Consider the following 15,561-nt stretch of genomic DNA (forward strand, 5'->3'; position numbering starts at 1 on the left):
TTTCATCGCGCGCATCTCTTTCAACCTAAGTGATCGGCTCAGACGTAACACATCGCTTCACAATTATCTGACAACAATCACCTGTTGAAGGGCTGGCAGTCGCCATCTTCAGCACATTTCTTTCTTGTTTATCCCAATGCCGCAAACGCCGGTACGCTACAAGACAAGTTCTCTTCGGCCTATCGGCAATAATATTGCTTTTTTTAGTGATGGGCGAAAAATAACGTAGTAATTACCTTGAAACGTTACACCACTGTCACCGTCATACATATAACGTGCGTTACTGTGTTGATAACATCCAATCTGGGAATATTAATAATAATGTTACTGTTTTACGTCCCACTAACTACTTTTGAAGGTTTTCGGAGACGTCGAGTTGCCAGAATTTTGTCCCATAGGAGTTCTTTTACGTGACAGTAAATCTACCGACACGTGGCTGACGTATTTGAGCACCTTCAAATACCACCGGACTAAGCCAGGATCGAACCTGCCAAGTTGGCGTCAGAAGGCCAGCGCCTCAAACGTCTCAGCTACTCAGCCCAGCGTCGTCTAAGGTAACTATGACAACTAGCCACAAGAGGAAAGAAAATCTTGTTGCGTTGTGACTGCAGCCATTATCCACAATAACCGACTGTGCCGGAGTTCAGTTAGTACTGGTAAGATATCGACTGTGTTTAAAATACCTACCACTATTCTTACCTTCTTCTTCATTATTATTATTATTATTATTATTATTATTATTATTATTATTATTATTATAGTTTGTTCCTAGGCGCCAATTAAAACCTGCTATTTTAAGTGGTGAAAATTTGGAACTGTCATGGTGGATCATGTGAATACGACCAAGGTTCATACAGTGAGTAGAAACTCTTTTGCGAAGATTACGCCGTGACGTTACTTGTAACGGTGAATACCGAAGTTAAACTACACTGTCACTTGATGTAAGATAACTTCCGACGATACGTGTAACGCAGAATTGTTTAAATCATTACTCGTCACGTTGTATATACAAGTTACATTTCAAAACCGCGATCCTTGTAACCGTTACAGGAAAGTAACGCTTTGGCCCTGGGAAGTTCGACGAAAGAACCTCGTAAACAACATCATGTTTTTATGCTCCATTTTGACGTCCTCTTATCCCCTACTACACGCATACAAAATAATACAATTCTGCTATTAATATAGACAACGGAATTGAACATTATGGGCTAGTTGTCGGTCAATTAATGTTTTATTGCTTGCAGCCGGTAGAATGCGTAACGTTCAGTCTTCTTCTTTATCTGTTTACCCTCCAGGGTCGGTTTTTCCCTCGGACTCAGCGAGGGATCCCACCTCTACCGCCTCAAGGGCAGTGTCCTGGAGCTTCAGACTCTGGGTCGGGTGATACAACTGGGGAGGATGACCAGTACCTCACCCAGGCGGCCTCATCTGCTGTGCTGAACAGGGGCCTTGCGGAGTGATGAGAAGATTGGAAGGGATAGACAAGGAAGCGGCTGTGGCCTCAAGTTAGGTACCATCGCGGCATTTGCCTGGAGGAGAAAGGGGGAATCCACGTTACGTTCAGTACCTATGTAAAATATTAGCTGAAGTAGCTTGGAACCGTTTTATTTCATTTCTTTTAAATATTAAATTACATTCGCGTTCTTAAAATATTAGCTGAATAAACTTGGAACCGTTTTATTCAATTTATTTTAAATAAATTAAATTTGCATTTGTAAAATATGAAATTAGCACGTAACCGCCTTATTTCATTTTCTTCAAACGTTATATTCAATGCAAGACAATTTATTATATCACTTAAATTTATTTGAGGTAATTTCTATGTTCAAAAACCTAAAATGTAAACATAAATATGTATTTGGAATGATTAATTGAATCGATGCCTATGGTAAAACCCCTTAAATCCCCCGTCTTAATTCATTAGCCTCATGGTTTTTTCTTTCATTCATGTCATTATCTTCTCTCTTGCTTTCTGTTTGAGAGTTATAGCATTCCTTTGTATAACATAATATTGGATCTGAAAACTTTAATCCTCAATATCTCTGTTTCACGTTTTCGAGGTTAAGTTTTTTTGCAGATAACTCGTTAATTATCTCTGTTAAGAAACACTGGTGCATAGGAAAGTAGTTTTTCGAGGTACCATACATCTATCGCCTATTGGACAATAAAAGATTTGAAGATACGGGCCCAAGGTTTCTTGAACTGTTTAAGGGTAGTGTGGTCAACACTGTGCCTCAACTGTCCTTTACTCTCACATGAAAATAATCAGAGGAAGAAATAATTCTGATACGCATTTGGTCAGCAGGCTGTGTCGACCAGGAGTAACGTGGAAATTTAGTATCAAACGCTGTGTGACAACTTATTTGAAATCCTGTGGCACGTACCCCGATCCTGACCTCAAAAATAAATACAGTAATAGTAAAAGAGAAGTACTATTATAGGACATCATTCACTAATAATAATTGTAAGACGTCAGCCACTTAGACTGTGTATACTTTTCGATGTTCCTTTTTAGTCTACCGGATTATTATTATTAGTATTATTTATTTATTTATTTATTTATTTATTTTTTCCCAAAACAATTTGTGAACGGAAGATGGAGAAAGAGCAACCTGCCCCCCCCCCCCCACACACACATCAGTGTGCCGTCTCCGTTGATTAAAATATAACTTACTGTATAGGCCTATAGTAAAATATGCGTATGTTACATAAATGCAATGTTATTCCTTAGCATTACTAGATGCGTATACACATAACTCCTGTGAGTAATGTTATTAACACACAGCTTATAAATAAATAGGATAATCACACACACACACACACACACACACACACACACACACAGACTTTATATATAAACTTTAAATTTACACGGGTTTCAAGGCCCTTTAGAGCCTTTTTCCGGTATCTGCCTAGTGTGAACCACGGAACCACAAAGAACTATCTTCAGACCTGCCGACAGTGGGGTTCGAACCCACTATCTCCCGAATTCAAGCTGACAGCTACGTGACCAAAAACCGCGCAGCCACGCGCTAGGTAAAGCGGTACTTTCTCCAAGATGATCACCAACGTCTGGAGAAGTGGATATGGCATTTGAAGAAGAATGACCACGTTGTCCAGTCGGTTAAAAAGACACCGGCTTATTGAAGAACAGGACTTTGATCAATGTCTGTGATTTTCGGTGACAACTTTGGATGGTAAAACGTGGATACCTCAACTGTTCAGAGAGGCCAAGACGTTATTTCAGCTTTGACAGAGCCTCTCTTCCTGAGTGTGTTTACGTATGTTCCTGCCGATCTTACGTCATACTTGTATCCCGAGCTTACATCCAAATAATTCTATTACATAAACTGAGGTTCCACATGAGCATGCGGAATAGATGACAAAATATTATAAGCCCAAAATATGAAACTGATAAATAATATTGCTTTCTCCCTTATAAAAACAACATTTACAACACAAACAATATCCACAAAGCTTCGGCGAATGAGCTAAGCGACCTAGCGTCTGCCTATTTACAGTACAGCTAGAATTGTCGCATCAAGAGGATTTATCTCTCCCATTTTAAAATTGAAAAATAGCCGTTCATCCATCTTACCCATATCCTCTACATGTTAGATACGTTGTTCTCTTACATATTTTCCCTTTTCATTCACGTTCTAAGCTGGTTTATTCGAAACGTTTCATCACACACATATTCATCTTTAACATCCCCTTGTTATTTTCAATAGATACAGCTTAAAGCCACCAACTTGGATTTAGAAGGCCAACATTTCTAAAGAAAATTTTAGGGTACTCTCAGTTTGAACTCAAACTATTTACATACCAAGGAAATATAAACAAGTACTGTACTTGTCTGGTACTCCCTCTTATTGCAGACCTGATTTCAGGCTCCAACTTTTATGTAGGGTTATTAGTTCACTGTTGTCATTCCTGCAATATTGTCACTCGCGCTGTTTTTTCGTCGTTTCTTAAGCTTGAATAATCTTCATTTACTTTTCGCTTTTACGCAGCCTGGGCGAATGTGACAGTAGTTTATTTTCTTCATATTGAAAATTAACACACACAATAATGATAATTGAGTGTAGGTTTGGTCAAAGTACAGCTCTCACAAATGCAATTCTGCTAAAACATCTCATTTCTCATAGTTCCGACACCCACTGTCTATCCAATTTTGAACTCTAAATTTTGCAGCATTGTTGGATGATTTCCACAGCTAGAGATGGAATTAAAATTATTTTCATAGCTAATTATAGCATATACTGTAAACATTAAAAATACAAAATGTCAGAGTGACCCATTAGTTAAAAAAAAAAGGGACTAGTCAATGAACACAAGGTCGACTTTGAACGTATCCTGTGATGTTGAACAATACGCTGTGTGTTTCTGCCGCTGACAGTTGCATTATGACAACAAAGAGAGGGAGCGCACTTTATTATCTCTGAAAGAGGGAAAATTTATACTACCAGTGATTTACTCAATTCCAAGAGTGATTTCAAACGTCCACATAACTTCTATCAAAGCGATGATGTCACTCTTGCGGTAACAACCATTACATACATAAAGCGAGTCTAAAATACTGGTTCTCGTCTTGTTACCACTAGCATGTTGCAGGTCACCCTGTCTACCCTACCTTGGTCAACTCTTGTTATTTTCCAGTTTCGATAGTATTAGATGTGGGGTGTCTCTCCCAACAGTATAGACTTGTTTTAGCAACGGATTCCAAACAATTTCCAGATTTAAACAAAGTTAGACAAGGTAGACTGGTGTAGGCAACTAAGTGAAAGCAAATCCAAATGCAACACCACGTATGTATAGGCTGTGAAGACCCTTGGAAGTGCTTCCGCTATTCGTAGGGTAGAGTGATTAGCTCTATGTCTGGCCACCCCAGGAATTAGCATGGCAGTTATTTGGACATAGATATGTTTCATGGCTGGGGGTCAGCTGAAAGTTGCGATACAAAATGTGTAACACAATGTCGCCTAGCAACCGTGCAGGCTGTGTCATATGGCTGCGGGTCAGGCGAAAGTTGCGATACAAAATGTGTGACGTGATGTTACCTAGCAACCTTTCATGGATGGCCATGGCCGAGAGACACAATACATATATATTTACGATTATTTGATTTAAGGTAAACTTGAACCCGTGCCCCACCACTCTTTTGTAGGCTAAGTGAAACTAAGCGCCATATGCCTGTTTAAAAGTGGAAGTCTCGTTTCAGTTTTCTCGACTTCCTGAATAGGTACTGAACCCAATCCTTCGGGGTGAAGCGAGAATGCCTTTACAGCCTCGGCTAGGCACATGAACAAGCGCTGTTGCAAAAGAGGAAACTTGTAGTTTACACATGACTTGAATCGCTATCATAGTGATGGAACCACCAATGTTACGTGGAATTCGAAACATCAGTGTGTGACCTTTATGTTTAAAAAATCTCACGTGCATTGGCTGGGATTGTAATGACGCCATCTGGACAAGAAGACAGCGAAGATGTCAGTGCGCAGTAGAGGTGCGGTAAAGGAAACTATTTTCTACCTTATGCCATTTCCTCTCAGTATACCCGATTACCGTCCCTTGACTTGGTTGGAGACACTGATCAGTTCGAAATGCCTAGCTCACCTTCAGCAAGTCAGAAATATTCTATCTTCAAATTCAATTATCAAGACCTGCTCTGTCCCACACAACAATTAAAACACCATTATTTAAAAAAATATAGCAAATCTATTTTTAGGTCTCAGATATTTATAATATTAAATTAAAATCACGTATAATTCTTAACTTACAAGGAATATGGTCGTAAAAGATCTACGGTAATAGCATTGACCTTAGAAGGGAAGTATAAAGGGTCAAGGACTTATTAATATACAATTATTTAAGTACATTTATTCGAAATACCACTTCACGCTAAAATTGTGGTAATTCATTTGAAACTGAAAACGCGCTGATATGCGGAATTAAATGTGTGTGTTTCATTTGAATTGTTTCAGTTCATTAACCACAAGATTCGGGGTGAAATCAAAAATATTATGCGCCATTAGCGTAGGCATCGAGCAATGCTTGTGTGCACTGCGTCCCTTTCGAACGATCGGTCAACCATTTTTTGCTATTTGTTCGGGGCGTTGACCTATAGAGATCCTTTGCCCCTACTTGCACCATATGATATGAACCTGCGTGTAATTGGAATTGCGGAAGTGTAGAGTGTTGAATGTGAGGAAAGGAACGTTAAGGACGGCACAAACACCCAGTCCCCAGGCCAGGAATATTAATCATTTACGATTAAAAACCCCGACCCTGCCGGGAATGGACCCGGGGCCACCGGGTGACAGGCGGACGCGTTGCCCCCTACACCGCGGGGCCGGACTCGGTCAACCTTACTGTTGTCCGGTTTACTAAAACTATAGTGGTGTTCGTATCAGCGTATTGTTGGCAGAACGAACTTTATTATGAAACAGCCTACTAATAACATCATCAACAAAAACAGAGCAAAGTTTCCGCGAATCAGCTGGAGCCGCAGAGCTTATCTGACGGGAAGTGATAAGAGTGTACCGCGGATCCGCGGCAGGAAGTCAAACTCGTCACAACATTACTATACGTTATAAACATAACGATGATGTTACATTCCTCACTTCGCAGAACGTTTCTTTACTCCAGACTCAACAGCCTCCATCACCTAGCAGTGCGCTGTTGACAGACTGTGAATACTATGATGTTCTTTTTTTTTTAATACCGTTTTTGTGTTACCCTCGCACCAGGTTTGCCAACCTCGGATTACAAAAATACCGTGCCGAATCTTCTGAAGTATGAATTTTAAAAATAAGAATATGTGCCGTTGCGTGATAGCATTGTCTGGGTAAACTCTGTTTAAAGAAACTTAGGGAGTTATGTACGTTGTCACATGGTACATTTCATATCGATAGTGCTATGAATGGTGTGAAAATATTGCTCATAGGGTCGGTTGGTGCATGCATTTCAGTGGGTTTGGCAGACTGATATGTAATAGCAACTTCTGGCTCGGTGAGGAAAGCAACGGGAAACTACCTCACTCCTCATTTCCCTAGTACGCCTCTTCAGTGATGCCTAGGCCATCTATGACAGCTGATGGCGGAACTGTTGAAGATCCAACCAGCCTTTGGGCTGAGGACTAAACAACAACAGTTTAATGTTCAAGAAAATAATTTAACTATCTGAAATAGTTAAAACTATTTGACTTCTTGTCGGCGGAAATTGAAGTTGATTATTATTATTATTATTATTATTATTATTATTATTATTATTATTATTATTATTATTATTATTATTATTATTATTATGGCTCGGATGTGTAAGACCTAAAAATAGCCCAAATAAGGAAGCAAATATGACCTCAAAAGTGACGAAATCTGACGTAAAAATTACAAAATATGACCCGAAAATTATTAATCTAAATATGGCCATTAAAAATAAGTTATAAATCATAACGGAAATTCGTTTGATACATATTTGCTAACTAAATTCTTTATTCTTACTTTAATATTAGTTTTCTGAATACCGAGCTCGATAGATGCAGTTGCTTAAGTGTGGCCAGTATCCAGTAATCGGGAGATAGTGGGTTCGAGCCCCACTGTCGGCAGCCCTGAAGATGGTTTTCCGTGCTTTCCCATTTTGACACCAGGAAAATGCCGGTGCTGTACCTTAATTAAGGCCACGGCCGCTTCCTTCCACTTCCTAGGCCTTTCCTCTCCCATCGTCGCCATAAGACCTATCTGTGTCGGTGCGACGTAAAACAAAATAGCACATCCACATCCATCAATTTTCTGAATATACATCTTTAGCAGTTATTCAGCCTTTTGTCCTCGATTCACTTATCAAATACATACCTTTAAAGATCGTCAGATTACACAACATTTTAAAAGTCCATGTGATTGTTGTACTGAAAGTTCAACACTTCTCACAATTTCAATACCTGCATGAATTTCTAAACTAGCAGCTTCTAAACGAGTAATTGCACTCGATATAATTCCAAAGTAATATATGTCATACTTTCTGACAAACTGTTGGAAAACAATTCCTGCGCAATTTTGATGCAAAATGCAAACTCGTGTCCTCATCCCGAGGTGCTGCAGCTCTTTTCAGGCACACCCCCATTGGAGGTGGGGTACATGTACCACTTTAACCACATACCAGCCCTCCTGCCATTCTTAAATTTCTGGCAGTACCGGGAATCAAAACCGGGTCACCGAAATATTGATACAAGAGGCAGAATATTCCACTTGTATTAACTGCAGATGCGATACCGAGAAGCAGTTTTGTGAATTCTACTTCGCATTCGATAAGTTGAAGATGATTTTGCACAGCTACAGCTATCGTCAAACCGCCGAAATATGACGCTTCTACGAAAATAGTTGAAAATATGACCTTATGACAAAAAATAGCCAAAATATGCATTTATATGACAATTAAAAATCACTAATTGTGACGATAATCAACTGATGACAATAAAAAATCACTTAATTGTAACGATAATCACCTGATTTGCACCAAAATCCAATCAGGCAAGGAAATAGAGACAAGGGAAAAATATGACTTTTCCTAAACATCCAACCCTAATTATTATTATTATTATTATTATTATTATTATTATTATTATTATTATTATTATTTACTTCGATACAGCCAACTGTGAAGTACACAAGCTACCTGCATCTCTTTCTTAGGCTTAAACATTTTAATTTACATTGTAACCAAAGATTTTACAACCCCCCGTTCCTTTTCAGCCGTTTTTCCGCCGATATGTTCCGCGGTTAAGCAGGTTCTCTCTCTGGATCATCCCTCAACACCGCAATTTTCTTCCTAGAGACGGTCCTCTCCATTATGTCCTTTGATATACTCAGATGTCTTTGTTCACCTCCTTCAGCCAGCGTGGATGAATTTCTATTTTTCAAGGAAAGTGAGCAATTTGTACGCCAATCTCTCCGGGCTCATTCTCTTCAGGTGACCATGAAAGGACCTTCATTGTTTTACAACGGTGGTGATCTTTTCGACTCTCGCATACAGTTCCTTGTTTGATCTCAGGTGGAAGATAAAATCTTCGGACATTTTCTTAGGACCCAAAATCTTTCTGAGAAAAATTATTATCCGACTTCTTAGTTGAATGGTCAGTGTCGCGGTCTTCGGTCCAGAGGGTTCTGAGTTCGACTCCAAGCCAGGTCGGAAATTTTAGCTGCGTTTAACCAATTTCTCTGGCTTGGAAACTGTGTTTGTCTGCATACCCACCTCTTTATACACACAATACTCCACACTACATACCATCATACAAACATGCAATAGTGAATACATCCTTCCAAATAGGTTTGGCGCTAGGAAGGGCATCTAGGAGTAAAACAGAGACAAGTTGTTACGTGTTACATAAATCGCATCCACGAGCTTACCAAGATGACGATTATTATTATTATTATTATTATTATTATTATTATTATTATTATTATTATTATTATTATTATTATTTTACGAATCGCTAACTACTTTTACGGTTTTCAGAAACGTCAAGGTGCCAAATTTTGCCTCATAGAACTTATTTTACGCGTCAGTAAATCCATCGACAGGAAGCTGGCGTATTCGAGCGCCTTCGAATACCGCTGAGCTGAGTCAAGATCGAACCTCCCACCGGGGGCTCAGAAAGCTTCGGAGCTTCTCAGGTCGGCGAGAGGAAATGGAGACTGAAATCACACACACAAAATCCTTTATATATGCGTGCTTATTGTTATTATATAGGCTGATGAAGTAGTCTAGCACTTGGCTCCTAAACCTAGTGTTACGAGTTTTAATTTCACCATGTTCGAGTGGAATTCGCAGTAGGAATAGCGGGTGGTTACCGCCCGTCAAACCCTGGACCCTGGTGCTCTGCCAATACCCCATAAAACATCGGAAAGGTGGAGTTACAAAAAAATATCTGCTTATTGTGCGACACTGCAACCTTATCACTCTTCGCCACTGTCCACAGGTAAACACAGATGTCTCTCTTACTGTTAACTGAAAACAAATGGTTTGTACATTCCAGGAATGACATATTTTACATTGTAGAGACAAGCTCTTAAGTAATACTAATTAGTCTGTCTTTTATCCAGATTCTCGTGTCCCATGTAATCACATCCGTGCAGGCCCTCGATTTCAACAGCTCTGTTGCAGGCGATGGTATTTTCCTGGAAGGTGTTGGGTGCCCCTGCGAGTCGTGCATCTTAAGAGCTATTAAAGCTACAGTATGTTGCAACATATTCTCACAGCCAGGGGTCCCAGTGAGTTCACGCAGTTCACGAAAGGGGGCAATGGCTGCTGAAACCTAAGGTGAAGGTGAAGGGTTCTCTGGTGGTGGGTATTTTTTAATGGGAAACACAATAAGAGGATAGTTCCAATCACAAGAGAAGAAAAAGTTCGAAGAATGAACGTGTCTGTGATGAAAGGGAAGGACTATAGAGGGCGTGGAAGACTCGCTTATGTGCCATGCCCAGGGCTATACAGTTTGAGCCACACAGCCCAAAATTACTGTACATGATTTCAAACATAGTGTCCTGGAAGACCCTATTCGCCAGCCTTGATTAATATCCCACAATTTGCCAGTATTTATAAAGGGTAACCATACAAACAAGCTAGCGCCCTGGTGTAGTGGTAGTGTGCCTGCCCCTGAGACTAGTGATATAAGAGGCAGCGGGTTCAGTCGCGAAAGCTAAGTCAGTATGGATGAGGATGTCACACACCCATAGTCTTCTTTTTTTCTACCGCTTTTCCAACACCTGTGGGGTAGCGAGTGCGAACTATGTAGCACATGTACATTTGGTCCTGTTTTACGGCCGGATGCCCTTCATGACACTAACCCTATATGGAGGGTTATGTGCATGTTTCTGAGGTGATTGGTAGTGTAGTGTGTTGTCTGGATATGCAGAGGCAAGTGTTGGGACAAACACAAACACCCAGTCTCCAGGCCAGAAGAATTAATCAGAGGGCATTAAAATCCCCGACCCGGCCGGGAATTTAACCCCGGACCCTCTGAACAGAAAGCCAATGAGTCGGACTACCACACTTCCAAAGTAATGACATAATAATATGAGGCACTAGTCGGTCAACTAAAGTCCTAAGCGGTCCCTTTGATGTTATATCGGTAGTCACCTGAAGAACTGAAGAAAATATCCTTCCGTGGGTGAGCACTTGCCATCTTTCCCCTTCACCATCACGGTTCTTGACCTGAACATGGCGGGTAATTCAAGCGAGACCGCATAGGACTTGAAATGACTCCCAGTATAGCTTGTTTGTTATCAGGGACGGAAAAAGTACAGAGTACCCTAAGACATATTTCACTCAATTACAATTACAAATTACATTTTTAACAAATTATCAGTAAAATTACAATTATTTCACAGAAAGCCATTTTTATGCAAATCACTGACATTCTTCTCTCATGGAAACGGGATGTTACTGAAGTTTGCAAACAAAATATCGTCGCTGCCGGGACAAAACCTCCTATGTGAAATATTTTAGCTTAGAACTTTGGCCTGTAAGGTTCTGTCATCTAAGGTGCAATATTGTGTGCATATTGTCAAAGCATTCTCGCTCTTCATAATGTATGTGTTGAGGGTCAGTATATCTCCAAAAATACCCATTACCACATTTCGTTAAATGGGACTAAACATGATACATTGGAACTTTCAAAATGACTTTTTCTCAATTATTTAGTTAGTGACTTTTGGGCACTTCAAACATATTTTTTATTTATTTATTTATTTATGTATTTATTTATTTATTTATCAACCCGTTTACCGTCCAGGGTTGGTTTTTCCTTCAGATTCAGCGAAGTACCCTACCTCTACCGCCTCATGGGCAGGGTCCTGGAGCGTAAGATATCTGGTCGGGGATACAATTGGACAGTAGGACCAGTACATCACCTGCTATGTTGAACAGGGACCTTGTGGGGGATGGGAATATTGGAAGGAGGAAGATGGAAGAAGCGTCCGTGGCCTTAAGTTAGGTACCATCTTAGCATTTTCCTGGAGAAGTAAGAAACCTCGGAAAACCACTTGGAGGATTGCTGAAGTGGGATTCGAACCCTCTCCACTCAGTTGACCTCCCCAGGCTAAATGGACCCCGTTCCAGTCCTCGTACAACTTTTCAAATTTCGTGGCAGAGTCGGGAATCGAACCCGGGCCTCAGGGGGTGGCAGTTAATCACACTAATCACACTAACCACTACACCACAGAGACGGACATATTTCTCATTTACTTTACAGAAATAATTGGTTCTTAAAGTTCGCATCGCTAAGCCTCGACCACTTTGGGGTAAAGTACGTCTTTGTATTTGCTGAAAATACACTGTACTGGGGCACTTGCAGGAATGTCCCCAGCAGTGGTCGATATTGTAGGATAAAGTTCATGTCTTCGGAAATACTGGAGAGGTAATAATTTCGTCGTGCTGAGTTGCTCAGAGAGTAGAGCGCTGGTCTTATGACCCCAACTTAGCAGGTTCGATCCTGGCTCAGTCCGGTGGTATTTGAAGGTGCACAAATACAGTATGTCAGCCGCAGCCTGGTACGTTAAAGAAATCCTGCGAGACTAAATCCCGGTACCTCAGCGTCTCCAAAAACCGTAAAAGTAGTTAGTGGGATGTAAAATCATTAATATTACCTTATTTTTAATAATAATCATTTCTTGTGGTTATTACTAGCCTGGTAGAACCCTTGTAAGGAGGATTACGCTCCGGCGAGGGTGGGTGCCATCTTCCGTGTACAGGAAACTGCTTGTAACTGTAGTGGAGGATAGTGTTGTGAGTTGTGTGTGAGTTGAAGGGATGTTTTGGCTTGAGACAGGGGAATTAATTATTAAGGTTATGATTTAAGATACAGCCGGGTATCAAACACGGGACCCACTGAACCGGAGGTGACTACGCTGACCATTCGGCCAAGGCACTGGAAACTGGAGAGGTAAGAAAGTATCTCATCCAGCACTGACTTGGTTACTTCTGCTTTTGTAGAACTGAGTAAGTTACCTTCATCATCAATCTTATCCCGGTTCTGCTTCCATACGTAGCTATCAGCTTGCACTCAGGTGAAAGTCGGCAGCCCTGAAAATGGTTTTTCCGTGGTTTCCCATTTTCAAGCCAGGCAAATGTTGGGATGTACCTTAATTAAGGCAACGGTCGCTTCTTTCCCACTCCTAGCCCTTTCCTATCCTATCGTCGCCATAAGACCAATGCATGTCGGTGCGACATAAGGCAGATTGTAAAAAAAAATGCATCCATACGATGTATATGTGTTACTAGAATGTAACAATTGCAATTTTATTTCGAGACTTAAATTACTAGTAAAAATTAAATTTCACCTGCCACCCCCAGAGGCCCGGGTTCGATTCCCGGCTTTGCCATGAAATTTGAACAGTGGTACGAGGACTGGAACGGGGTCCACTCAGCCTCGGGAAGTCAACTGAGTAAACGGGGTCCGATTCCCGACTCAGCATCCTCGAAGTGGTTTTCTGTGGGTTTCCACTTCTCCTCCAGGAAAATGCCGGCATGGAGCCCAATTGAAAGCCAAGGCAGCTCCCTTCCCATTTCCTTGTCTATCCCTTTCACTCCCCCCCCCCCCACAAGGCCTCTGTTCAAGTGAAGTCGCCTGGGCGAGGTACTGGTCCCCCTCTCCAGTTGTACTCCCCCGACCCAAAGTCTCACGCTCCATGACATTGCCGTTGAGGCAGTAGAGGTGGTAACCCTCGCAGAGTCCAAGGGGAAAAACAACCCTGGGCGGTAAACGGATTAAGGAAGAAAAGAAAAGAAAAGAAAAGAAAAGAAAAGAAAAGAAAAGAAAAGAAAATAATTTTGTAAAAAAAGCAACAAATAAAAGTAACAATGACAAAAAGTATTCGTTACAAGTAATTCGATTACATTTGCTCAGTGATTTCCCAACTGTGATCGTTATACCGTCCGGCTCCATGGCTAAATGGTTAGCGTGCTGGCCTTTGGTCACAAGGGTCCCGGGTTCGATTCCCGGCAGGGTTGGGGATTTTAACCATCATTGGTTAATTTCGCTAGCATGGGGGCTGGGTGTACGTGTCGTCTTCATCCTCATCACGACGCGCATGTCGCCCAGGGGAATCAAATCAAAAGACCTGCACCTGGCGAGCCGAACATGTCCTCGGACAATCCCGGCACTAAAAGCCATACGCCGTTTCATTTTCATCGTTACTCGTAGCCACGCTAGGTGGAGTAGTAATGCAGTGCAGTGGATGCAAAAGGTCCGATAACCTTCACAATAATGTTTGTTTTCCGCTTGACATAACCGTCCAGGGTAGACACAGCCGCTATATGCTCAGGCACGCTTAATTATTATTCTGATTTTTGTCACGTAATGCGGCTCCCCTGACCTCGTGCACTACTCCCTCCCCTTACTCGGAATTTGTAAACAAGCACATTACAGCTTAAAGTCACGCATGGTAGTCCTCAACAATTTGTAATTTGCTCGCTCTGTTATGAAAAGAAACACGCAGCGTTATTTTTATGTAATATATTTGATACCTGTATTATTATGTACGACGTGGTAAGTGGTAATTTGAAAACAAACCAAACCCCATGGCACTACAGCCGTTGAAGGGCCTTGGCCTACCAAGCGAACGCTGCTCAGCCCGAAGGCCTGCAGATTACGAGGTCTCGTGTGGTCAGCACGACGAATCCTCTTGGCTTTCTAGACCGGGGTAATTTGAAAGGGAATAGTAAATAATCGTACAGAGTGTAATAATCTCTGCCACGAAATTTGAAAAGTGGTACGAAGTTGGAACAGGATCAATTAAGTCTTGCGAGGTCACCTGAGGAGAGGGGGTTCGATTCACCTCAGTCATCCTCGAAGTCGTTTTCCGTGGTTTCCCACTTCTCCTCCAGGCACATGCCGGGGTGGTGCCAAACTGAAGGCCCACGGCCGCTTCCTTACCTCTTCCTTGTCTATTCCTTCCAATCTTCCCACCCTTCCCCACAAGGCCGTGAGCAGGTGAGCCAGTCTGGGCGAGGTACTGGTCCTCATCCCAAGTTGTATCCCCTTGACCCAAAGTCTCACGCTCCAAGCCACTGCCCTTGAGGCGGTAGAGGTGGGATCCCTCGCTGAGTCCGAGGGAAAATCCAACCCTGGAGGGTAAACGGATTAATAAGGAAATAATAATAATTTCGTGTGGCTATTTCTAGCCGAGTGCTGCCCTTGTAAGGCAGACCCTCCGATGAGGGTGGGCGGCATCTGCCATGTGTAGGTAACTGCGTGTTATTGTGGTGGAGGATAGTGTTATGTGTGGTGTGTGAGTTGCAGGGATGTTGGGGAGAGCACAAACACCCAGCCCCCGGCCCATTGGAATTAACCAATTAAGGTTAAAATCCCCGTCTCGGCCGGGAATCGAACCCGGGACTCTCTGGACCGAAGGCCAGTACGCTGACCATTCAGCCAACGAGTCGGACAAAGAAATAATAATAATAATAATAATAATAATAATAATAATAATAATAATAATACCGAGCGCGATAGCTGCAGTCGCTTAAGTGCAGCCAGTATCCAGTATTCGGAATATAGTAGGT

General features: G+C 41.6%; 1 protein-coding gene across 2 annotated transcripts in view; it reads right to left on the reverse strand.

The window, feature by feature from the left end:
- The window catches only part of Eip74EF (Ecdysone-induced protein E74), a 570,400-nt gene that overhangs the window by 59,357 nt on the left and 495,482 nt on the right, over positions 1 to 15,561 (reverse strand). The window lies entirely within an intron of this gene.

The sequence above is a fragment of the Anabrus simplex genome, chromosome 3, assembly GCF_040414725.1.
Source record: "Anabrus simplex isolate iqAnaSimp1 chromosome 3, ASM4041472v1, whole genome shotgun sequence".
Taxonomy (NCBI): Eukaryota; Metazoa; Arthropoda; class Insecta; order Orthoptera; family Tettigoniidae; genus Anabrus; species Anabrus simplex.